Source organism: Dasypus novemcinctus, chromosome 7, assembly GCF_030445035.2.
Source record: "Dasypus novemcinctus isolate mDasNov1 chromosome 7, mDasNov1.1.hap2, whole genome shotgun sequence".
Taxonomy (NCBI): domain Eukaryota; kingdom Metazoa; phylum Chordata; class Mammalia; order Cingulata; family Dasypodidae; genus Dasypus; species Dasypus novemcinctus.
The window spans coordinates 135,319,608-135,346,163 of NC_080679.1; the positions used below are offsets into that span (position 1 = coordinate 135,319,608).

At 44.1% G+C, this 26,556-nt stretch overlaps 1 long non-coding RNA gene across 1 annotated transcript; it reads left to right on the forward strand.

Moving 5' to 3' along the window:
- Positions 1-21,473: 21,473 nt before the first annotated feature.
- LOC131279310 (uncharacterized) lies at positions 21,474-24,440 on the forward strand. Its single transcript, XR_009186697.1, has 3 exons — positions 21,474-21,706; positions 22,408-22,560; positions 23,911-24,440. It is a non-coding gene; the product is annotated as an uncharacterized lncRNA (long non-coding RNA).
- The last annotated feature ends 2,116 nt before the right edge of the window (positions 24,441-26,556 follow it).

The following is a 26,556-nucleotide window of genomic DNA, read 5'->3' on the forward strand; positions in this document are numbered from 1 at the left end:
GAGCCTTTCCTGACTTCTTTCCAAGTCCTCTGGGAGCCCCCTGCCTCCCTAGGGGCAGCCTTAGCTTATTCCCAACTTCCCCAAGTGCCTGACATGGTATATCCTCTTCCCCATCACCATAACCACATCAAAGCTCATCCAGTTCATTATTAAGCTTTCACTCTTATATTTTAGCAGCAAAGACATTTATTAAATTTTAATAAATCCCTGAGTGACAAAATATGGAAATTTACTGATGAGGTTACAAATTTAAGTACACAAACTGTGTGGAACAGACAGGATGATTTGTCTCCTAATAAAGCACATTGGATATTGGAAAAGACATGTTAATTTGTCGTTTAACTAGTACCTATTTCAGCAAATTTTTGCAACAGAAAATTGAATGAAGTTATATTGCTAAATTCTGAGTTTCCTAGACCCTGGGTCTAGTGGATTTAATTGGGCTGCCTTATTATTGCATTTTTTTAATATAAAATTTTTATTTTATATAAAATATTGTTTACAGTGTTTGCATACAGTCTGCTAAAGAGACTCTTTTAAAGCCGTTTTCAGATGTCTTTTGGGAGCAATGAGGGAATACCTTTGGGACAATTTAGTTACAATCCTTTCCAGCTTAAGCATTCTACCAAATGGCTTTTGAATGTTTCTGACATTTTATTTTTAAAAATATTCTGCTTGTCAATCAACTGAGTACTTCATCACATGCACAGGGCACTGTGGTGTTCAAGCTGCAAATGCTCTCACATGCACAATTCCATCTGGCCCTTACAATATGTGCTCTGAGAGTTTCCCAGGAAGAGGCAACTCCTCTGAGGACCATGCTGGGCACGGGCGAACCCAGCCTAAGGCCCCCCCGGGTGCTCTGGACCAGCCCCCTCGCCTTGGCTCTTGAAGCTGCCTGGCTACTCAGTGGCCCTCCAGCCCACCATCCTGCCCAAGTAGTCAACCTGTCTTTTGGTGCCTTCTAGTTTTCCCTGTGGAAATGCGGGTAGGGTCGCTGATGTGAAGGATTCCAATCCAGTAAGAGGAATAACAAGAAGTAAAGCACTTTAAGAGAGCATTTACAAAAGATTTTTACTATCTAAGTCTGATTTGGGACACGTACACTTTACTTATTTCCTCTCTACTTTCCTTCCTACCACCAACAAAAAACTTTTTTTCAGTAAAAGCTATTCTTTGTTGGATCACACTATAAAAAATGGTATTGAAATTAGGTGTTAAATACAGCTGCTTTGACATCAAATCAGCAAGGTCTGCCAAGTGGATACATTTTCATCCATTTCTCAATCTTTCTTTTATAACACTTTTATTTAATTAAAACTTGGCTGTCTGCAAATGTACCTGAAAACAGTTTTTAGTTTTTTAAATTGAGGTAAAATTCACCTAACATGAAATTAGCCATTGCATAGTGTACAATGCAGTAGCATTTAATTCACTTACAGGGAAACAGGACTTGGCCCAGTGGTTAGGGCGTCCATCTACCACATGGGAGGTCCACAGTTCAAACCCCGGGCCTCCTTGACCCGTGTGGCGCTGGCCCATGTGCAGTGCTGATGCGCGCAAGGAGTGCCCTGCCACGCAGGGGTGTCCCCCGCGTAGGGGAGCCCCACGCGCAAGGAGTACACCCCATAAGGAGAGCCACCCAGCGTGAAAGAAAGCGCAGCCTGCCCAGGAATGGCGCCGCCCACACTTCCCCTGCTGCTGACGACAACAGAAGCGGACAAAGAAACAAGACGTAGCAAATAGACACAGAGAACAGACAACTGGGGGAGAGGGGTGGAATTAAATAAATAAATAAATCTTAAAAAAAAAAATTAATTCACTTAAAATGTTATAAAACCAGCAACTCAGTCTAGGTCCAAATGTTTCCAACACACCACAACAGGGTGGGAAACCCTGTGCCCATGAGCAGTCACTTCCCATTCCTCACTTTCTCCAGACCCTGGAAACCACTAAGCTTTCAGTTCCAACTCATATACTTGCAGCCCCTACTCCCTGTCAGGCTGAGAGCTCGGTGCTGGGGAAAGTGTCTGTCTCCCTGCTTTAATATGTGGCTCATCTCAGGAGTACAAGCATGAGCTCACTCCTTAACAAAAGCCTGGGTCCCTCCTCCAGCTACCCCTCACTCCAGGTCTGGAAATAAACAAAGACAACTCAAATGAGAACAAACAAAGGCTATTTGTTCAGAGCTTGCTATACAAGGGTGTCAGCTGCCATGCCTTGCATTTGGCAGAGGCTCAAAGGCAGGCAGAAGAGTGGAAAAGCTTTGTAGTGAGCAAAAAGGAAGACTTCAGGTATGTCCTGATTGGAGGCTGTTGGCATGGGGAAGCTGGCAGCAGGCTGAATAGAATCAGGGCATCCTATGTGACTGATTAGTGGTGTGTATTTGGCTCTCTCTTATTGGCACTAAACTGGAAACTGGGGCAAAAATTTGGGAAGCTATCCTGGCTAGTTTGGATCCCTTGTTATAGGGATTGTGCTTTAGCTTCCTGAATAGAGGCCAGTTTTCTGGACTAATTGCTATGGTGGTGGACTAGAGTTTCCTGGTCTGGTTACTGCAGATAATGGGTCTGAGTTTCCTGGTCATTGTCCATTTGTATATTCTGTCTCTCACAGGGCTATTCAGCTACTAGCCCTGCTTCTGGACTAAACTTTGATACTGGGGCTTGCTAAGAAACTTAGGTTTGATCGCTGAACCCTCCACATTCCAGCCCCAGCTCCCACCCCCAGCCCTGCCTGGTGTGTCCCTGGCCTGACCTGCTCATTTTGGCTTCCCTGAGGGTCATCTTTCTGTAAGGATGGTTCCAATCACCTACTCATGTGTCAAAATTGCATGTTGCCTGAATCCAGCTCATCTCTAAAACTTCAGAATACTTATGGTTGTCCACCCCCTAAAGAGCTGGGGGAAAAAAAAAAGAAGGGAGCAGCACTGCACATGGGTTGCATCTGACCTGAGCTACAGGTTGGTAGCGCAGTAGAGACCAGAAGGTGATGAAGCTGTGGAGGATAAAAGCTAATGTCAGCAGAGGAGAAGGTAGGAAGGTGTGGGGGGCATCAGCAGGTGACCTGAGTCTTGAGGATGAAGAGAATTTGCTTCATGTGTGAAAGAGAAAGTGCAGCCAGATGGCAACAACAGCAGCCGGAGAGCCAGGTGGAAGATGTAGGACAAGTTGATTCAGAGAACGGGAGGACCTTCACTACCACAATATCTTGTAAGAAGTTGGGAGCTATGGAAGATTTTGGGGGAAGAATAGGGGATGGCATGATTCTTTTAAATTATCTTGGGGAAAATCAAGTCATATCATCTTTACTTTTTAATAGCCAACACCTAGGGAATTTAAATGATTTCAATGTCATATGATTCCCAAGTAGTAGAGAAAGTCCTTAAACCCTAAATTTCTGACTGCTGGTACTAACTATGGTAGATTGAGTTCTGTACCCCAGCAAGAAAAAACAAAAAAACAAAACATGTTCCTAATATTAATCCATTCCTTTGAGTGGCAACCATTTGGTCAACAGGACCTTTAGAAGATGTTATTTTCAGTTAAAGTGTGGTCAACTGAATCGGACCAGGTTTTAATCCTAATTATTGGGAGACTTATAGAAACACAAACACTGGACATCAACCAAACCCAGAAGAGAAAGTAGAGGGCATCACCATGTGACAGGAAAGCCATGGAGCCCAAGGATTGCCTACTGGCCAGCATGCTATGTGGACCTTAGAAGAAGCAAGTCTTCCAGCTTCTTAAACTATGAGCCAAAAAATTTCTGTTGTTAGGTTAATCCATTTTGTGGTATTTTTCATAACAGTTGGGAAACTAAGGCACTAACTGATACTCATTCCTACACTGCGTTAACCCTAGAGTGAGGATGATGTCTCATCTGTGGGTAGGCTTCTGGTGCACACAGCAGAGTGAGTGTTCCACCCCAAGTCATTACCAAGGTCCAGGTGTCAGCCAATTTGGCAGGCATTTCTGAGCTGCACATTGTCTTAGGCATATTGTGCCAGTGGCAGTGTGATTGAAGGAATAGCTCCAATGCTCTTGAGCCCACCAAATTTGGAAGACACCAGGAGACATCCATCCATTCCTATGTTCAATAAACATTTACTTTGCATTCCCAAGTATCAGGCACTGGGTGAGATTTGGTGGGACATGGTGAACAAAGCAGATGGACCCCTCCATGAAAGTATCATGCCCAACTGCTGTGAGTCCCATGGCAGGAAGACATGGCATCCAAACAGGCAATGGCTCCAGTGTGGCAGGAGCAACACCAAGGGCTTCTGGGGACACAGGACAGAGGCAGCTAGTCAGGGGACCATTGAAACACCCCTGGGTGTCTGAACGTCAGGGTGGCCTACAGGAACTACTGCTTCTAAGGTGAAAATAGATAACGTGTGGGCACACGTGGTATGGAGAGAAGGCATCCAAGTTGCCATGAGGCAATACCCTCAGCAAGGAGGCCAGTGCCCATTGTGTGATGTGGACATACAACTCAGCACCCAAACCAGGACACTTGGAAAGGAGATGATTTGAGCCATCATGCTGAATTAACCATCTCATTAAGACAGGAATGCGCCTGCCCCCCCATATCAGGCTCCCAGCCTATGTTGGAGTGGTGGGGAGCCATAATCAGAGGCCAGGCAGCCATGGTCATTTGAGGGAGGAACCTCTGCTGCTATTTGCATTTGCACCGGGGGACTTGATGGGCAGAATTAGCTGGCTCTTTACTCTTTGGGGCTATGGACTGAATTCTCATCTCAGTTTGTGCTTCTCTGTACCTGGGGGTTGTGAATTGTTTCCTCTGCCAGCCTGTGATGACTTCTGAGAGCCTCTGAAGTGGGAGGTGGAGTAGAAGGAGCCAGCAACCCCAAGTTAGAATCTGCAACAGGGCTTTAAGCCTTGGCTTTACCCCCTACTTACTTACCTATAATTTATTATTATTTTTTAATTTATAAGAAAATTTTTTATTGTCCTTTTTTAAAAAAAGATATATAGATCACACAAAATGTTACATTAAAAAATATAAGAGGTTCCCATATACCCCACTCCCCCTTCTCCCCACTCCTCCCACATCAACAACCTCTTTCATCAGTGTGGCACATTCATTGCATTTGATGAATACATTTTGGAGCACTACTACACAGCATGAATTACAGTTTACATTGTAGTTTACACTCTCTCCCAATCTATTCATTGGGTTATGGCAGGATATGTAATGTCTTACATCTGTCCCTGCAATATCACTTAGGACAACTCAAGGTCCCCAAAATACCCCCATATCACACTCTCTTTTCCTTCTCCCTGCTTTCAGAAACCCCCATGGCCACTGTCTCCACATTAATGATACAGTTGCTTCCATTGCTAGAGTCACAATGATTCTATAGTAGAATACCAGTAAGTTCACTCTAATCCATATTTTATTCCTCCATCCTGAGGACCCTGGGATGGTGATGCCCACTCCACCTCTAAATCGAGAGAGGTCTTAGATCTCACATGGCTGATGGATGGGATTCTCCTGCCTGCAATTGTAGACTCTCTTGGTTTCCTGGCATGATGATTGACCATCCCAACCTCCCTGTTAGCTGATCTGGGTAAGTCCAACAAACTGGAGAGTAGGTTTTGCAACTCTGCTGAATCTCAGGGCTCAACTGACTCATGGACAGCCCAGAGATTCAAGTGTCCTGAGTATTCACCAACCCCAGCACCAACCATACGTTCAGTAAAAGTGACAGAAGAGGCATGTGTAGAGAGGTCACAGTGGAGTCCAACTCCATCACACTCAGGAGCACAAATTCCAAAGTAGAACCTACTGGCAAGACACTGTAATCCAGAGCCATTGGCCATGACTGTAGGACCTGGGTGTCTCCAAAGCTCTCAGGGGCACCACCACCTGTAGTTGTTTCTACTTTGGCTGTCTCAGAGATCTTGCTGAGACATGCATAAGCGCAACCCCTCTGATGAATTTCTGACTCATTTTGAGCTCTCTTAGTCATATAAACTTCTTTATTTTTACCATTTCCCCCTTTTTATTCAAGGTCTTTTCTAGTTGCATCACCAGCTGGTGCTTGCTAGTAATCCCTCATCACCAGGAAGGCTCATCCCATATGTCCCATGCTGGGGAGAAAGTAATACATTTATATGCTGAATTTGCCTTAGAGAGTGGTCACATTTGAGCAACATGGAGGCTCTCAGGAAGTAACTCATAGGCAACCTGCAGCTCTAGGCCTAGTTGAAATTTTAAGCATACAGGCTCATAAGCATAGTCATCAGTATCAAGGGCCCATCGTTGGACCATCCTTTTCACTGGTCTTTGTCCTTGCACTCGGGGGATTGTTGCTGCTCCATTGGGCAGTGTGACAGAGTTTCCCAGAATGGGAACTCAGCACTCACTCAGTTGTCACGTGAAACTCTACCCACTATGTCAATACCCAACATCCCACCATATCTATATCCCCTATGTGCGTGACCTGGAGAACTCTGTCATAGCCATACATCACCCATCAACAACACTCCATATCAGCGCTTTTCCCTTGCCAAAGTTGAACTCCTCTATGATCTAAAACTTCTTAAAAAATGAAATCTAACGTATTTTCCATTTTTTAATACCCCAATTTATTTTTACTTTATTTTAGTTTTTCTAAATTATTATATATGCCATTTCTAATCATTAAACTTTCATTGCTATTTCATTTCCCTATTAATTGAATTTGGCAATATATTAGACTTACTTATAATTTAATGGCCTGATATACCTCTTCCTTGGAAAGAAGTGTAGAAATTTGTACCCCAAAGCGTCATTGTGTTCTGCAGTAAATTCTTTCCTTCCTTAATCCTTTGTGTGCTTTAACTTTCCTCCCAACCTAGCTTTGAGGTGTCTTCAATGAAGATGATGTCTGATGTTTTATCCTCAACTCACTGACGAAAGGGTGTGAAAAGTCTGCTCTGGGCTGGGACTGAGGGGCACAGGCTAATGGGTAGAACTGCTGCCTGGGGAGATTCCTGATGTTCTCAAGGCTATCCTGCAGGCCTTCTTCAGTTGGTGAGAACAGGCCTGAATACTATCATTGAGACCTCTGTGCCACAGGTTTTGGCCCAGAAGAAGTCTGGGAGTTAAGTGGGGAGATATCTGGGGGCCAAGCCTGGACTGCCACTACCCACTCTTCCCCATATGGGAATCAGGCTTCAAGAGGCATCAGGTTTGCAGGAAAATACAGAGTACCCATCAAGTCCAACACCAGTGTCAAAGAACACAGAGATGGCATATATCCTTTCATGAAGGCAGACATGCTGGAGAAGACGGTAAGTTCAAAATCCCAGGGGAAGAACGCATGTACTGAGAGGTGCTGACACATGACACCACCATTCTTCAGTGTACACCTCAGGGCATGGTCTCCCCATGGAGACCTTGGAAGACCTTGAAGGATTCCTCCCCTGGAATCTTTATCTCAGTTCCTCCTCAAGGGACTTTGGTTTCAGGTCTAGGTCCTCCATCCCAGACCACAGTCCTTGGACCCATCTGCCTTCCTTGGGAGCTTCTTTGGTCCATCCCTCCGCCATGGTCTCTCTGGAATGTCAGTCTCCCAACTCCTCTTCCCCTTTGAGCCAAATACTCAGGTCCTTCGTGGTGTAAGAGTTTTGCTCTTGATAGCTGGAGGAAAATTGACCAAGGCTAAAGAAAGACAAAACAAAACAGAAAACAAGGGGGAATAATAAATTTTTCATTCTCTGAAGTTTCCTACTCTTGGAATCTTGTCTCTGGTTCCTGCCTTGAACTCAGGCAATAAATCTCAAAGTGTGTGCCACCAGCATCGGCATCCTGAGCTATGTCAAAATGGATAGGGCGTCCACCCACCACATGGGAGGTCCACGGTTCATCCCGGGCCTCCTGACCGGTGTGATGAGCTGGCCTATGCGCAGTGCTGATGCGCGCAAGGAGCGCCATGCTACACAGGGGTGTCCCCCGTGTAGGGGAGCCCCAAGCACAAGGAGTGCATCCCATAAGGAGAGCCGCCCAGTGTGAAAGAAAGTGCAGCCTGCCCAAGAATGGCGCCACACACATGGAGAACTGACACAAGAAGACGATGCAACAAAAAGAAACACAGATTCCCGTGCCATTGATAAAGATAGAAGTGGTCACAGAAGAACACACAGTGAATGGACACAGAGCAGACAACTGGGGAGGGGGAGGAAGGGGAGAGAAATAAATAAAAATAAATCTTAAAAAACAACAACAAAAAAAACCCAGACAACTTACTAAAAAAAAAAAATGCATCCCACATCAAATGGACTCTGGTCGTGGGCCCCAGGCCTCTGGATGGTCCGTATGCATGCAATGTTAGAGTTTAGTTCCTTGTCTTGAAGGCTTTCAGAGTTGCTGTCACTTCTGCTAATTCCTGAGGACAAGTGAGCTGTTGTTAAGGCTTGGTTGGCTCCTTAGCAAGTGACAAGTCATTGGAACCAAGGGAGCAAGAAAGAATATTCTTCTTTAGTTGTTTTCCCACAATTAGAGAAGAATAACTTCAGAGTGAGAAGAGACCTCCCCAAGGAGGTTCCTTAATAGCTCTTCCTTCCTTTCCTCCCACATCTGGTTCCATTTTCCCCTATTGATAGTGTTGATATCCGCTCTCCCATTTCCCTGCTTTCCCAGTGCCACTTCATTTATCCACATCTTCTCCATTTACTCATCCACTTAAAAAATGCTTATCAGACACCTGCCCTGGGCTAGAGCCTGTGCTGATGCAAGGAGCATGGCCTGTATGTTCTCCCAGGCCTGCCTGTCTCCACTGTAGACATCTAGCCCTCCTTTCATGTAGTCAGCAAGCATTCCTTCAAAGGTAAAACATGACTGCACTCTTTCCTCCAGCACCTCCAACACTCTGTGCAAGGTGGAAGCTACTCCTGCCCTTAACCTCCCTACCCTTCAAGCTCTTTTCTAATTTTGCTGCAACCCAAATCCAGCCCCTTGAAACCATTTGCAAGGCAGCACATGCCTGATATATGTTCTCACTTCTGGGCTTTTGCTTAAACAGCTCTTCTCACTGACAGTATCCTTGTCTTGCCTAGAAAGTACCAGTTGTATCTTCCAAGACTCTTCTCACAGGTTATTGGGAAACCTTTCTTGAACCCCATCCATGGCCTCATTCCCAAGTAGGGGTACCTGTCTCCTCCAGTTTCACTACATTATCTATGTGGATTTCCGTTGTAGCATCTCTAAGCCTTATGCACCTGCCCACCTCCTGCTCTGAGCCTCTTGAAGCCAGGATGCTCGCTTTTCTATTCTGAATCTCTGTGACAGGTTCTTAGTCCAATCCTTTGAGGGGATGAAGGCACCTAGAGTTCTCCCAGATGCACCTCAGTGAAAAGGGAGGATGCTGATGGTAGGAAGAAGGAAGTTGAAATCAGTCCGACTCTGTTTTGAAGTCAGGGCTGCATCCTAATTGTCTTCGTTAACGTCTAGCCTGTTGCCTGGCATCGCGTGCATGCCCAGGAAACCATTGTTGAATAAAATGAAAGAATGAGCAAGGAAGAAGTCAAGCCTCCTACCTCCCTTCCCTTGGCTCTTTCCTGGGGAAGACCACTGTGTTGTCAGCAGTGTCTTCACGCCAAATGAGACAATCCCACCCTTTAGTAGTGGTAAGACCTGCTGCATGTCCCGTAAACAGAGCAGGCTATCGCTCTGTATTGATTTCTGTTTCCCTGTCCTCATGTCATGGATGCAGAGTAAGCAATGTTCAGCCTCATCCATCAGGGTCCAGTTCTTCTGGGTCAGGGATGGTGAATTTAGTGCTGAGAGGCCCGTGTACCATGACTCTACCTTTGCACCTGTGGCATGCATTTTTTTTTTTTTTGCTGAGCACAAATGAAGGCCCAGGATTCTTCTTAACACAACATTCCAGCCAATCATTTCAAATCAATTTCACATAAGGGTAAGTTTGTTTGGGGTCCTTGTCCATAAGCTCCTTATCCCTAACCTGTATTTGGCAGATACCCTCCCACCATCTGCAATTCCCAACTCCACCCTGCAGGCTGAACACCTTGAGAAACTTGGACGCTGGAACTGCTTCAGGCATTAGAGTGGGTTCTGCAGGACCTAGACAATACTGCAAGGCACAGCTTTCATGTGAGGGGTCCCAAACCAGGGCTCCCAAAGGCCCCTGGCTATTAAAGCTGTACACCTTAGAAAACATTAAAAATGTTAATGTGCTGTAAAACTTCTGTGTGCAAGAATCTTACCTGAACAGAAAAGATGAGCCCATAACGGCTGGCTTTTCATCTTCTCGATGGATTTTATTACGGCAGTAAGAAGAGCAATTCCACTTAACAGATTCTTGTCAGGGAACAGTTACAGTATATTATAACTCTGAATGAGACACAATCCCTGCCCCATACAAATTTGGAATAGCTGGGGGAAAAGCGAGAAGCAAGAAATACAGCCCATTTGTATTATTCCCATAAAGCATTTTGAGGGAGATGGGGTTGAGGATGAGCTGGGGTTGGGGCAGAGGTGGTGAATTAATTAAGGAGGCAGAGTGCAAGATTCCGTTAAGTCATTCTCCAGCAAGGATAAAATGGGCTCTTAAGAGGAGTCCAGCAATGCAATTTGTACCCAAGGTTGGGGCACAGCATCTGCCATGCCTGTTATAAACGCAAACTTGGCACTGGGAATTTTAAGTAAGTAGGAGAGCATGCTTGCCCTGTGAGAGGGAAGAGGGCTTTTAGCATCTCAGAAATGATTCTGGTGCCCAGACCAAATGAGGCTGTGGAGGTGTTGCAGCAGGAGAAAAAGTCAAGCATGGATTGTTCTCCTGACTTTTCTGCTTTTTGGCCAATTCAGTCACTGATCTCCCCTCTGACATGCTGTAACTTTTTTTAACACCATCAAAGCATCAGTGACAATAGCTCTGATACCCACTGAATCCAGCCAGTGTCTGGTTTTCCCTGTCCCACCTGCCTTCCTTCCAGGAATTGGAAGACTCCTTTCATTTCTTGCTTGCCCTGAGCAGTGAGTGATGGCCAAAGATGGTATTGACTGGTGGCCTTACATGTCAGAACCACTGATGAAGGCCAAACAGATAAATGCCTGGAGTCTTTGTGGGGGGAGCCTTGGCCTCTGACTTCCCTTTCTCAGCTGCCTTTAAAGCTGACCCCCGTTCTAGGTCCACAGTGCTGAGGACTGACAACCAGACAACATCTGGGATGATGCCTGGGCTCAGGACAATACTGAGGCTGTAGAGAGTCTTTGAATAAGTCTTGATGTCTCTGTTTAAATGACAGGCAGAGACTTCTGGGTACAATTGATGGGGGGAAGCCAGATCTTGGACTTTCTTATCCACACATATAAGGGAATTAATCCAAATGGCAAGCACCAGGACAAAGTAACCCCCAGTAACCTAACCTGGAAGAGTCATCCACCCCAAACCATTAAAGAAAGAAGGAAATAGAAGTTTCTGTTGCAATAAAGCTCTCCATATAACCAAAGTTCTCCCAAAGAGCATGACTTCTTTTCCTCCCTCCCTCTTTCCCTCCCTCCCTCCCTCCTTCCTTCCCTCCCTTCCTCCCTCCATTCCTTCCTTCCTTTCATGTTTTATTTTTTAAGCAACCTTGCTATAGATTGGCTCCTGTCTCCCCACAAAGATATATTCAATTTCGAATCCCCTCTTTTAATTTCCTCATTTCTAAAGTAAATACCACGTAATGGGTTGGCTTAAACAATGAAAACTTAGTAGCTATGTTTCAATATCTGTATAAGTTGCAGCAAATATAACATCAACATGTAAAAAGATCACTGTGGGGGAAGGGGGAAAGGGTTTGATGTTGGGTATATGGGAGTCCCCTATATTCTATATATGACTTTACTGTGACCTAAAAATGTTTTGAAGACATAATAATTAAAAACAGGATGTAGACATTGAGAAAGAAATGGATGAGATTCCCTTGCCACTGTACATACAGGGCAACATGTATTACAGTGATGAAAGACAAAATATCAAAAAAATTATTTTATTATATTTTTTAATTTTTTTAATACTCCAATTTAGTTTTTACTTTATTTTTGGTTTTCTAAATTATTAAATTATTATGAATTCTATTTCTACTCTTTAAACCTATCATTACTATTTCATTTTTCCATTAATTGAATTTGGTAATATATTAGGTTTCATTTTTGAAGAAGTTTTGGACCACAGAGGGGTTCAACTATGGCAGGGGAGGAACACTGGTGATGGAGGACATGTGGTTGGGGGGGAGTTTTCCAGGGCATGTACATAGAGTATATGAAAATGTTCAGATATTTATTGAATATTTTCATAGTAGTTACAGATACAAATGACAACTGAGGGAGTGTGGAGTTCCTTACCAGGGGAGCTCTGTCACATTCCCCAATGGAACAGAAATGATCCCCCAAGTGCAAGAGCAAAGACCAGTGAAGAAGGATGGTCCAATGATGAGCCCTTGATACTGATGACTATGCTTATGAACCTGTGTGCCTGAAATTTCAACTAGGCCTAGAGCTGTAGGGTGTCTAAGAGTTAACTCTTGAGAGCTTCCATGTTGCTCAAATGTGGCCACTCTCTAAGCCAAACTCAGTATATAAATGCATTAACTTTTCGCCAGTGTGGGACATAACTCCTGGGGATGAGCCTCCCTGATGCCTAGGGATTACTACCAAGCACCAGCTGGTGGTGCAACTAGAAAAATACCTTGAATAAAAGAAGGAAATGGTAAAGACAAATGAGTTTATATGGCTAAAAGACTTGAAAAAGAGTTGGGAGGTCATCAAAGAGGTGTGCTTAAGCATTTCTCAGCAGGATCCCAGAGACAGCCAAAGTAGATACAACACAAGGTAATGGTGCTCCTGAGGGCTACAGAAACACACAGGTTCTACTTTGGAATTTGTGCTCCTGAGTATGATGGATTTGGACTCAGATGTGACCTCTCTACATATGCATCTTCTGTCACTTTTACTGAACCTATGGTTGGTACTGGGGTTGGTGTGTGCTCAGGAGACTTAAATCTCTGGACTCTCCATGTGCCACCTGGGCCCTGAGGCTCAGCAGAGTTGCAACACCTACTTGCTGGTTTGTTGGACTTATCCAGGTCAGCTAACAGGGAGGTGAGGATGGTCAACCACCATACCAGGGAACTGAGAGAGTCTACAACTGCAAGTGGATTATAGCAGTGCTCCAAAATGTAGCAGTGCTCCAAAATGTATTCACTAAATGCAATGTATGTGCCACACTAATGAAAGACTTTGGCCATGTGGGAGGAATGTGAGGGGGAATTGGGGTATATGGGAATATCTTATATTTTTCAGTGTAACATTTTGTGCGATCTATATATCTTTAAAAACAGATAATAAAAAAAGGGAAAAATGACACTGGGGAAACATGGAAGTAATTGTCACTGTATGTAAAAGACAACAGATTCTGTGGTGATTAAAGACACAATGAAAAAATTATTTTATATATATATTTAAAAAAAAGAGAAAATTTATTGACTTACATTTTGAGGCTAGGAAATGTCAAAAATCAAGACATCATCAAGGCAATGCTTTTTCTCCAAAGACTGGGTTTCTGGGGTTGGCTGCTAGCAATCCTCGATCCTGAGATCCTCTGTCACATGGCAATGCACATGGCAGCCTGCTCCTGGCCTCTCCCTTCTCTTCAGGGTTCTTTTATCTTTCAGCTTTAGCTGCTCCCTCTGCAGGTTTTATCTCTTTGTGACATTCCCTACAAGCCTTCAGTAATAGGATTAAAAACCCATCCTGGGCTACACCTTATCTGAAGTAACCTCATAGAAAGGTTCTATGTACATGGGTTCGTATCCACCAAAAGGATTAAGGTTAAGAACATGTTCTTCATGTGTGTGGAACATTTATTACAATTGATGAAAGCACATTTTTATAATTGTACTCTTAACTATAGTTCATGGATTAATTTAAGGTTCACCCTTTGCATAGTGTAGCTCCATTTAAAAATTTTTTTTAAAAGTTTGCTCTGATACCATATATACAATCTAATCTTTCCGCTTTACCACATTCGAATGTGTATTTCAGTGTTGTTAATTGCATTCACCAATGTGAGACAATAATAAAGTGGTATATGGCAATCTTGTATTTTATGCATGATTGTTCTGTAAGCCCACAACTTCTCTTATTAGAGGAGAAAACAAGAACATGTTTTTCTAGGGTACATAGCTCTAAACCACCACACCCTCCATCCTGGGGATTTGCACCCAGTTGTAAATAGGTCTTTGAAGTTGTTCTTAGCTACGATGAGGCCAAACTGAATTGGAGTGGGCCTTAATCCAATATGCCTGGAGTGCTCATGAGCCAAGGAAAGTAGGAGACAGAAGTAGGCAGATGTCACATGACGGAGGCAGAGGTGGAGGTACTGTGGCTGATGAGCCACCACCAGAATGCTACAGACTACGGAGGAAGCAGAGCCCTGCCAACTGCTTGATTCTGGACTTGTAACCCCCAAACCATGAGACAATAAAGTCCTGTTGTTTACGCCAAGCAGTCGGTGGTGTATATTAAAATAATCCTGGCAAACTAAGACATAAAGACAGGGAAGTTTCACCCACTCATAGAGTCTAGAATTGGGGTCTGCTGGTAGGTCTTGCTTCCCATTTTCTTGCTGGGCGGTTTCCAGGTCCTTGAGCAAACCTCTGCTAACCCTTGTAGGGCACAGTTTCATGCTTCCTCAGGACACATTTTAAACCTGCCTGACCCAATTGGTCTCAGCTGCTTTGTGTTGGCCTTCACCTCTGATGCCTTCTCCATTGCTATCCAAGGTGGTCACTGACATGGCTACTGCCACTTAGTCTGTTTTGCTAAGATATGGGAAGCTCAGTCCTAGCCTCTTGGAAGAGGTGCAATGGTGAGTGCTGAAATTTCAAGGTGGTTGATCAAGGGACCTCAGGGCGGGACAGGATAAGTATGCGGCTTGCAGCCTAACAGAAGTTGAAATAATTTATTATGTTGGTCTGAAATTTCATTCCTAAAACCGAGGCAGAAAATGTTTATCATTTATTCACTGGTTCACTCTTCAATATGTTTGAATATATGTTCTGTGTCTGGTATCCTGCCAGGATAGATTTAAGGTCAAATCAGCTGTGGTTCTTCTCTTCCAGTGGATTATTTAGAAGTCCATATTTAAACAAAGTTAGAAAATTCCCACTCTCCTGATGGAGAAACATCCTTAAAATGTCATTCTAGTATATTTGGAATCTGTTCATAGATATGCCTCAGGTAAGGATGAATTGCAAAATGGCCCTGCAGCAAATGGAAGGTGATCTAGGAGGTGCAGGGAATGCTTCAAAGAAGCACCACCTTACCAAACTTGCTGGGATAACACCCATGGCTAGGAAAGACAAACCAGCATAATAACGTAATTTCTGGGCGTGATAGTTAAGGTCATGAGTGGACTAGGATAAGTTATGGTATCCATTTGTTTGGTTAAGCAATCACTGGCCTGTTTGTTACAATGAAGGTATTTCATAGATGGATCAGCATCTATAGTCATTTGGTTGTATCTAGGACTGATTGCATCTTCAATCAACACAGGAGATTGCACTTGGCAGTGAGAGGAGTCTCTTTGTCCAATCGGTTGGAAGTTTCAAAGTCCAAAGGGAGGATTTCAGCAGTAAGAAAGAAGACTTTGTATCTCTTTTTCAGCCAGCCAACTTCCCTTGGGGAACTAAACTTTACCTTCACTGGAGTTTCCAATTTGTGGCCTGCCTTATGAAATTTGAACTTGCCAATCTCCATGGTTGCATGAGCCAATTTCTATAATAAATCTCTTAATATTTACATATTGATATTGATAAATGGGGGGATTCTCTGCCTGATGCACACAATGACCAAGACCTGTGACACTGGAACTTCATAGGGAGAAAGAGCTTTATTTCCAAGAGCAAAGCAAGAACAGAAGGCTATGGACCTTAAATTCATCTCTCTGAGCTGCAATACCTCTGAGAGTTTTGTAGTATCCAAAGACAGGCAGTTTTAGGATAATGAGTATAATGGCTTGAGATGACAGTTAGAGGTAGTCCAATTATTGAGTATGCACAGATTGTTTACGTGCCTAGTCAAAGAACGTATGTAAGAAAATGGTGGCCTTAACATGATGAAGGGCATGATTTTTAGTATTATAATGAGGTTTAGGTCAACTATAGGGATGGGTTAGTTTGGGTTGACTCAGGTTTCTTCATTAATAAACATTAAGGGGCTGCCTATGTGATGTCAAAGTTGTGAAACAAGATAAGTAGTTACAAGCAAGGTCAATCATGAGTTATCATGAACTTTTATAGTCACAAGGTAAAGATTATATAGTTATAAGAAAAGTCATTATCAAAAGCAAGACATCTGGGTTACAGTTTTGTGAATTTCACTAGTTTCAGGTATTTACTTTGGTTATGGTATAATATACTAGAAAGTGAAAAGGCATCTATATAATGATTCCATAACTATAATCCTTTGTCAACTCTTAACTCTCAGCTACGATGTGGATGTGAATGTGTTGGTCTGTTTCTTCTCTGGAGAAGCCTGGCTAATATCCTGGGCATCAGCCTGGCTACTCTCACTTAAATGCTAGTTTGCTTCAGCCTTTATTTCTAGTTCATCCATGGGACATCCAAGCAAGTTTCAGGGCATGGAATGAAGCTTGGAGTCTTTGCCCAACAGCAGACACTTACTGTGAATTTTAACTCGATGCTGTGCCATGTATTTGTCGAGGGAGCTTCAGCATTCCAAGAGGAGCCAGTTCTCTTCTGCCCAAGGGAAGAAACAGAGAAGCAGAACTGAAGAGTTGAAGGAGAGATGGGGAAGAAGGTTAGAGAATAGGGTGGACTTACCAGAAGCATGAATGGTTTAATTCGACAAGAAGACCAAGGATACTGTATGCATGTGTTGAAGGTGGGGAATCTGATGTCGGAGGAAGTAAAGCTTACCAGCATTGCAGCTGTCATGATGGTGACCACATGGCAGCAGTCAGCACGCCCTGGTGCTGGGGATGGTCAGGTTCTGGGTTAGTGTTCTGTGCTTTATCATGTCCAGTCCTTGCAGCTGGTCCATGATGCGGGGACAGAGGGGGATGTTTGAGCACATGGAGGTTGGAGTTAACTGCCCATGGCCAAGCTCCTGCCTCACCACGAAGCTCCAGCCCCCAAGCACGTGGAAGGCGGGTGGTGCCAGCATCTCAGGGAGCTTTGGAGAGATTCGGTGTCATCTTTAGGACTTGACCAACAGGGTAGTGAAGCCGAGAGTGGGGCAACCTGACATGGGCAGAGGTAAAATAGAAGACAAAATATCTATGGAGACCAAGGGTGGACATTTGAAAGTGGTGAAGGAGATGGGCAAACACTTTTCCTCTAAATGATTTTAAAACTTGGTCTGGCCTAATTAATACATTTCTCCAACCAAGGGTGGGAAAACAGGTAGGAGGCATTTTCAGTAGTCTCTCTGCCCTTAAGTCAGTGCTTCTTCTGAGAGTGGTCTCCCAGAATATCTCCCCCTTGAGGAAGGGTTGAGGATGGGGCGCTGTCGCTTCTTTCTCTTCTTTTGTTAGAGGAGAAGAGGCTTTAGAACCTCCTGTAAGAGTGAAATCCAATAAGCAAAATATTTTTTTAGAAATTACAAGATGCTATTACTTTTCAAATAGCAATACCAAATCATTTTTGGAGTTTTGGTGTTTAAAGATGTATCCTAATGGTGGTGACAGTGGCACAACATTGAGAATATAATTACCAGCACTGAATTGTATATTCAAATGTGGTTAAAAGGGAAATTTTAGGTTGTATGCATGCTACCGGAATAAAAACTAAAAAGAAAACCACGTAGGACAGTACGGCATATACAGTGTACCCTAATGTAAAGCCTGGACTGTAGCTAATAGTACAATTATAAAAATGTACTTTTATGAATTGTAACACATGTCCCACACTAATGCAGGATGTTAATAATAGGGCAGCATATGGGAGCTCTGTACTTTATGCATGATTTTTCTGTGAGTCTGCAACTTTTCTAATAAAAAAAAATAAAAAATCATCTTCGACCTTGGATCCATGTCTTCCCTTACAGCCTTTCCCACGCTGATATATCTATTAGTTCACTATTACTTTAACTGCACAATACATTATCCTAAACCTTAGAGACTTAAAATAATATTTTTTATATAAAATAGGTATCCTATCACAAGTTCCAGAACTTTTCCTTTAATAGCCGAGGTATACACTCCTGCAGCAGGGAAGCCAGTAAACCTGACGGTAGACCCTGAGCTGGAGTGGCACCAACGCTGCCACGTCATAAAGAGACTAAGAGCATCGTTAGAGCTGCCTTTTCGCCTATACTTTGAAGTCCTCAGTCTGCGAGAGGATACAAGCCTGGTTATATTTGTGGAGTCTTAGAAGTTATAAAATCATTGGAAAATATATGACTGGATACGGAGCCGTCCAGATGAAATATTTTCACTGCTCAGTTCAGACCTGCGTGGTAATGGAGAATTCGGGGCACATCGAGCTGCTGCATTATTTATGATACGCTGCTCCTATAAATGTGTGAGCAATATTGGAAGGCATCTGAGTGGAAAAACTGATTATTTTTGTTATTTGGTGCCTTTGTTACATGACGTCGCCCGTGCTGGTTATCAGAGGCATTTCACGCGGTTAGCAAAGGCCATTTTTCCATGTTGACAAGATTCTGTTGTAGTGCGAGATAGTAATCTTATTAAACATTATGAAGCTGGGTTTTTTAAAAAAGGGGTGAGCGTTTCAGGACACCCCCACCCAACCCCCACTCGCAAGCACGCAGCTGGCCGTTGGGTCTCTGGAAAGGACCACTTTCCTCCGTGAATTGTAGGAAGCACACAGCTTTCAGGACAGGCAGTGCCAGACAGTCCTGGCAAAGGAACAAGGAAATGGGGGTCTGGAGAAACCCGGGCTCCAAAGAGTGGTCGTGTCTCCTCGAGCCTCAGTTTCCCCTTATGACAGGGCTTTTTAATCTTTTTTTGTTCCACCAACCCCTTGCCAGTGAGGTGAAAACCATGGACCTCTTACGAAGTCCACATTACACTTTATTATTTAATAAATATTTCACACGCATGCCAACAGGTCCACACAGAAATAATGTTTTGAATTTCAGTTCAAGCTCACAGACCCCTTGTTAAGAACCCCTGCCTCAGGGCAATGAGCCCAAGAGATTATCTAGGGAATGAAGCCACACGATATGGACATCCAAGAGTTGTGCATACTTTCAAGTGCTACATCATACGGTTCTTAGTCAAATCCAAGTGAGAGGCAGGTGCACTGAGGTTGGGGCAAGGCAGGGGGACACAGGAGTTGGGTGCAGGGATTGAACCTGGTTCCAGAACACAGTCAGCCTGGGGGATCCAGACCCCAGATTGGCTCAGCTCACAGACCGCTGGCCCTGGAGGTACAGGGACAGGGCACAGTGGAGAGCTGGGGTGGAAACAACGGATCTGTGTTTGCAGCAGCTTTGCAGGGAATTCTGGAGGCAGAGGTCAGGCATTAAACCTAAGCCTCAGAGGGGGCCGTATCTACACTGAGGCTTTCAAGACCACGGCAAGTGAATCCCAGGCAAGTCAGAGGGAGAAGTGAGCTTCGGATGGAAAGAGAGTCTGTCAGCAGCGTGGTGGGCAGACCTGAGTGCCCCAGTGGGCTCTTTCTCTCTCTCCACATTCTCTTGCTCTCACCTGGCTCATCACACCTGCTCAGCTGAATCACGTCTGCGGGTCAGACCCATAAGCAAGTTCTCATTTAAACGTCTGCCTTTGCTTGAAAAACCCAAATAAGGCAGAAAACAAGAGGTTGAGTGCATTGGAAGAGAAGCCCATTTCTCAGAACCCTGGAGGCTGCATGAGAAACTCTGCACCTGCACGTTCTCAGATCTGTCCTTGGAGAAGCAGGTTGTTCTCTGCACATATATGTCTCCATGACATCGGTACCAAGTCGACTGACAAAATAAAAAAATGCAGGTGTGTTCAAAGCAGCAATCCCCAAAACTCACTCTGAAGATGACAATCAATTGTTTGCTCTGCCAACTTCCTTATTTATTTTCATTTCAGATAAAATGGTTCAAAAGAGTACATAGTTCAACGGATGATACCTTTAATTTAAAACAGAACAGATTATATTTGTTCTATACACAGATATGACAAGAATGAGTTACATTTTATTTATGAGGCATTTGCTATTCCCTTCTCTTACAGATAATTCATTTTTGAGAATCCAGTGTTGGTGTATAGTGACATTGATGTAGCTGGTAAGATGAGAACTCAGGCATGCACACACACTCACACACGCACACAGCCACCCGCACATCTAGTTGAAAGCTTACAAACCAACAATCAGAATGTGTACCCAGATCTTGCAGCATTATTTATTTTCCCTCCAGGGTTTGGCAAGCCTTAGGCTTGGTTTCTTACTTCCACCCAAAGCTCCAAAGGCTGGATCCTTTACTCCTGGGACATCATTTGTGCTCGCTTTGGAATGGACATCACTGTGTCTGCCTTGATGAGCTCTTTTAAGAACAAATGTTACAAAAACGGAAGCCCATGGCCCAGATTGCACCTCAAAGAGGATACTGCATCTTCCTGATATAAATATGGATGCTTGGGGTTTTCTGAAGAGAACAGGCAGGGAGAGCTTCCCAGAGCACTTGAAATTTCAGCTATGAGACACTGGCTCTCAGTGGGGCACAGCTGATTAACCAATGTTTACTGAAGTGTTAATAACTGATAGAGTGTAAGGAGGTTTTCCTCAAAGAGAAACACAGTTTTGTCTGTATTTCTAAGCCTGAGAATAAATTTATACTGGTTGGTCTTTGTGAGAGGAAATGTAAGCTTTAGGGAGTGGCTTTCCAGAAACCTTTCAATCATACCACCTGGCCACCTCTTCTGTTCCTAAAGACATCAGGGAGGAAAAGGAGGTCCATCGCAGGGATGGGTCTGGTGGGCTGGAGGCTTTATGAACCAGCAGGCATTTCTGCTGGGGAGCCACCCCGTGCCCAGCGCCTGAGACGCCGAGCTTTCCTGCAACACTGGCTGGGTGTTCCTCTGGTTCCCTGTGGGTTGGGGCTCTTTGAAAGTTGGAGCTCTGTCTTAGTCGTCTGTAGCTTCTCAGCACCTGCCCTAGGACCTGCACTGTTGGACTTAGCCAACGCCACCTTCTTCGGTGTGTGAAGGGGAACCAGCACATCTTGCACCCCTGTGCTCCGGCCCTTTGGCACATTATCGCACCTGCACTCCACAACACACCTGATGGCAGGGTCACTAGTCCTGTCTCATGTGGGAGGAAACAGAGCATGCTGGTGCTCAACAAACAGAGGAGGAGGGGTGCCCCTTGGCTGGGGGTGTCACAAGATCATTGTTGACACCCCAGAGTGTCATAGCTAGCTCTGTTAAGTAAGACCAGTAAGACCTAGACATTGGCAAACATGTACTTTAGAAACTTTTGAAAGATAGTGCCAGCTGCTGGACCCTGAATCTCAGCAGAGTTGCAACACCTACTCTCCAGTTCATTGGACTCACCCAGGACAACTAACAAGGAGATGATGATGGGCAACACCCATCCCAAGGAACAGAGAGTGTCTGCAACTGCAAGCAAGATAGTTCCATTCATCTGCTCCATGGGATCTAAGCCCCCTCAAAATTAGAAGCAAAGTGGCACCTCTATCCCAAATCCTCAAGGTTGGGGAAGGAACAGTGGACTTAAGTAGATTTATTATTATTCTACTATAGACTTATCATTATTCTACAGTGGAAGAACTCTTGTCTTTGATATAAAGGCAGTGGCCACCAGAGGTTCTGAGGGATGGGAGAGGGAAGAATAGGTGTAATATGGGTGCATTTTCAGGACATTGGAGTTGTTTTGCATGACATTGCTGTGATGGATACAGGCCATTGTATATTTTGTCATAACCTACAAAATTGTGAGGAAAAGAGTGTAAACTATAATGTAAACAGTAGTCCATGGTTAATAGCAATGCTTCAGTGTGTTCATCAATGGTAACAAATGTACCACACTAATGAAGGATGATGTTAATGTGGAAAGATGTGGGAAGGAGAGGGAGTGGGGAATATGGGAATACCTTATATTTTTTATGTAACATTTATGTAATCTAAAGGTTCTTTTAAAATAAAATAATTAGTTTTAAAAAACTACAAAAATAAAAATAAAAAAGAAAGTTGACATGACCTTTCTGAGAAAGCATTTAATTTAATATCTCCAGTGTGCAAAGGAAAGTGTAAGGATTAGTGGATGATTTTTAATGAAGTAGGTTTTGTTGTTTACAAACTTAATCTAAGCATTGCTCTGTACCTAAGACTATATTAAGGCCAAGAAAAGTAGTGATGTATAATACAGTAAAAACATCATACATTTCCAAAAGAAAAAAAAAGTGGAGAGAACCTTAATCCTGTGGTCAGAAGACCTAAGTATTGGTCCAGGCCCTGCCACTACCCTGCTTCGCCACGATGCTGCCTTGGTGACTACTGTAGGAGGAGAGGAGGGCTAGCCCCTCTGTGGCTTGGAGACATCTGGGGTAAGAGTTCAAAGGTATTGGAGAGAATATAGTGGAAACAGAGTCTTGGTTCTAATGGCCCTAGGACCCAGGCATGAGAGAGAGATGGGCAGAGTAGTGGGGTGGGCTGGGTCCTACCCCTGCCCACCCACCAGGAGTTAGAGCTCTGCAGGCTGAGGGACCAACATGCGCTGATTAGACATGTCTTAATTTTTCAATGAAAATCAGAATGACTTTGGAAAGAAAATTTCTCTTCTGGATGTGTCCTGGCATTTCATAGAAGTAGAAATTCCAATCAAAGCCAAATCCCCATCTCTTTGAAACGGTCAGATATGCGTAGAATTTTCTAATTGGCTTGTCTTCCTTGATGCCTCTCGCTGTGCTACTCTCCCAGCTGCTGACATTATCCAGCAGTTTAAACTTCAAATTATTCAGCCTTGGGGATCCTCAGAGCTAGGACAGTAATCTCAAATGTTCTAGGAAGAGGTGGAAAATTCTCCAAGCAGCATGACACGAAAAATTCCAGGTATGGATCATGAGCAGGGAAGTTATTTGAGCCTGGGGCAGGGATGTGGGCCAGGGCAGATAGAGAGTTCATTGGGAAGGACAGTTTTGTGGGATGTGCAAGTACAGGGAAGCTGACTCCATGGTCTGCTAAAAAAAAAACAACAACAACAAAAAGGTAAAACTAGTGAATTTTCAAAGGATCTTAAGGCTAGCCACGTTCCTTCCAGAGGCACTCAGGCTTTGTTGTTGAATGCCCTGCGATGTAGCAGCTGGCTGAGATTCAGAACATGTTGCCAACGTTTGAGTCATTTATTAGCTATGTCAATGTGGACAAATAACCTAATTTCTTTGAGTCTCAGTTTCCTCATTTTTAAATGGAAGATAACAGAAGAAACTGCCCTCTAGGGTTTTTCTGAGACCCCTGTTCATGTTCCAATCCTTGTGAATTTGCTGTGTCTTTGAGGAGGCTTTGGCCTCCCAGGTGATATCCTCAAAACAGAAAGGGTGGGAATAAGCAATTTCTTCCAACCCACCCAGTTGCACAGTGAATTCGTCCAAACTTCCTTCATATAACCTCAATGAATCCAGTTCGACTTTAAAGAGCTCATTGCCTACTCAAAGTCAAAGATAATAGATTGAGTGCCGTGCAAAGGATTATATTTACAAAATCTCACATAATCCTCCCAACAAACCAGGTCTGTCCCTGAGAAGTGGCCCAACTTGTACACTGTAACATCTGGTCAGATACGAATTCCAGTCTCCCAGGAATGGAGCACGGCTCAGTAGGTTACTTTAAAGCCGGCTCTGAAGAGCTCCAAGAAATGAATTGATTGGCTAATTACTCTCCTTTCTTCCCTTTTGAAGGTGAACTCAAGGGCAGATTGGACATACAAAAAGATGGGATGGAGTCCCCAGGGTCAGCTAGAGCTGTCCCACCAGAACACGAAGCCTTGGGTAGGAAGATGGAAGCCCTAGAATGTTCTTCCTGATCAGCCACCATTGACAACACGGCTTCCATGGCATGCCACGCCCTTGTAGACATCCCCCAACTTAATTTTGACATGAAGTCTGCAGTGATGCTGTTGGGAACTTGGAGCCTCGTCGGGGCAGGAGCTGGTAACACGATAGAGATCTCTGCCTGGATAAAGTCACCCCAGAGCTCTTTCTTCCCTGTTATTCCTTCTCCTCACCCATGGTTCCTTTACCCCTTCCTCTACTGCACTGCTGGCTCTTCATCTCTTGAGAATTCACTTGCACTCAGGCTGAGATGAGGATGTTGAGATTCAGACCTCACTCCATACTTGGACAATAAGCTCCAGGAAGGCAAGAGGTCAGACTGTGTCATTGAGATAAGACTCCCGAGGTAACGACTTTAGAAGCAAACCATCAGACACGTGCGCAATATGTGTGTTACACGTGGAATACTGAATATGTAATATGGAATGGTTAATTACATACCCATTCCGAGAAATATCCATCTGGCACCTGCTTGGCAGTAAAGAATTTTTTAAGCACTTTCATAGATATTTTGCATTTGACTTGTAAAACTGCTTGAGAAGGCGAGTACTTTTATCCCATCTACAGGCCCAGGTTTTTAGGCCTGTCCCCAAAGTCCATGGCAGGTGCTGAGGGGTTGGCCCTTAGAGACACACGCTCCTCTCTTCCACCCCGCCCCTTCCCTTCTGCTATTCTTGCCTTTCAGGGTCAAGTACATTCCTTAAGGCCAGGAAGCTAGTAAGTGGCAGTGCTAGGGCTTGAGGCCAAATCTCCTGAGGCCAGTCTAGCATTAAATTAGAAAGTAGAATGTCACTAAGGAAATGATGGGTCAACAAACATCCTGTGCCTGGCCATCAGTATCTGCAGGGAGCAGAGAAGTTTGTTCCACAACCACCTCTCCCCCTGCCCCAAAGCGGGTTCCAGTCTTTTCTGACCAGAGACCAACTCAGGATCCAGGGATGGGCCTTTGTTTAATGTCTTTGAGGTAGAACGTCCTCCTTTGCAGGATGAGGACAGCTGTGAGATTTAACGTAGATAACATATAGGAAGTGACTGCCCTAGGGCATGGGTCCAAGCCAGTTCTCAGAATATGGGGACCTCATATTTTTTGACTGTAACATTTAAAAGAAAATAAAGGAGAAGAATATGGCTCTGAAATTCACTTTCCTGGACTCCAGCCATCCTTTTCCCTGCCTGTTGGGGACTGAATCATATCCTCCACAAGGGTATATTTAAGTCCTATACCCAGTTCTGTGGTTGTGAACTCATCTACAAATAGGGCCATAAAAGGCGCTATTATTAGTTAAGGTGTGGACTCATTTATGAATATGATCTTGGAAGACCTTATTTAGATGAGGCCAAGTTGAATCAAAGTGGGCCTTATCCATATGACTGGAGTCCTTAGAACTGGAGGAAATTCGGATTGCTGTCAGCCAGCAGATGCCAAAACTCAGCAGAAACCAAAGGAGCAGATGGAGGGAGAGAGAGATGGCCATGTGTCAGAGATTTCAGGACACTACAGACTCTGGGAGAAAGCAAGCCCTCCTGATACCTTCCTTGATGCTGAATTTCGAGTCTCCAAAACCATGGGACAATAAATTCCTGTTAAGAACCCCTTGTGCATATTTGTCATAGCAGCCCTGGCAAACTAAGACATTGCCAAAGCACAGCCCTGGTTTGTGGAGCTCCTGCACGGTTTTCTGTGGTTAGGTCTCCTCATTAGGACACGTTCCATTCATTGTAACTGGGCAAGAATGTTTTGCTATTGCATGGTACTGCTGTCAGAGCATTTATGGGGGGTGGGGAGCAGCTCTCCTGGGCCCAGTGTTTTCTCTGGAAGGGACCTCTTAAGGGAAGCTTACATCTGTCTGAGGCCACTGTGCATAGATCCAGAGACTCAACCAAGTAGTTGGTGCAGGGAGGTGGCTGGGGGTGGTGCTGCTTGGTGTTGCCACGTGGTCGTGTGCCTGCTCTCTACAAATTGCTGAACCTACATTCACCATCATGAGGCCAGGGTGTAAGTCCTAATTGTGCAGCAGTCAGCAAAGCTGATAAAGGCCTCTGACCACCAGGACCTATAGGGCTCTTTTCTCTGGACCCATCTAATTTCTTGATATTTTAACCCTTTGGTCTCTGCTCTCCTAGTGGATTTCTGGACTGCTTGATGATTAGATGGACTTCCTTGGGGTCTAATCTGCTTTACAGATCACTAACGATCCCTGGAGCTAACTCTCCTTTTTCTCTTCAGATCCCTAACCCTGATTAATAGAGAAGTTGTGGTCATTTAATGGGAAATAACGGCAGAGTGGAATTTTTAAAAGCCTTGGGATGATCCAGTTGTAGAAAGTTGTTTTTTTCTCTTTTTTAGTTCTATTGTTTTCATTCTTTCTGTGGTGATTAGTCCTAATCCTTACAGCTAATAAAGAAAACTATCTAGTTGAAAGGAAACTACTCTGTTGATAGTTACTCTTCCCACAATAATTGTTCATGTAAACAGTTACTTGTCCCTTTGTT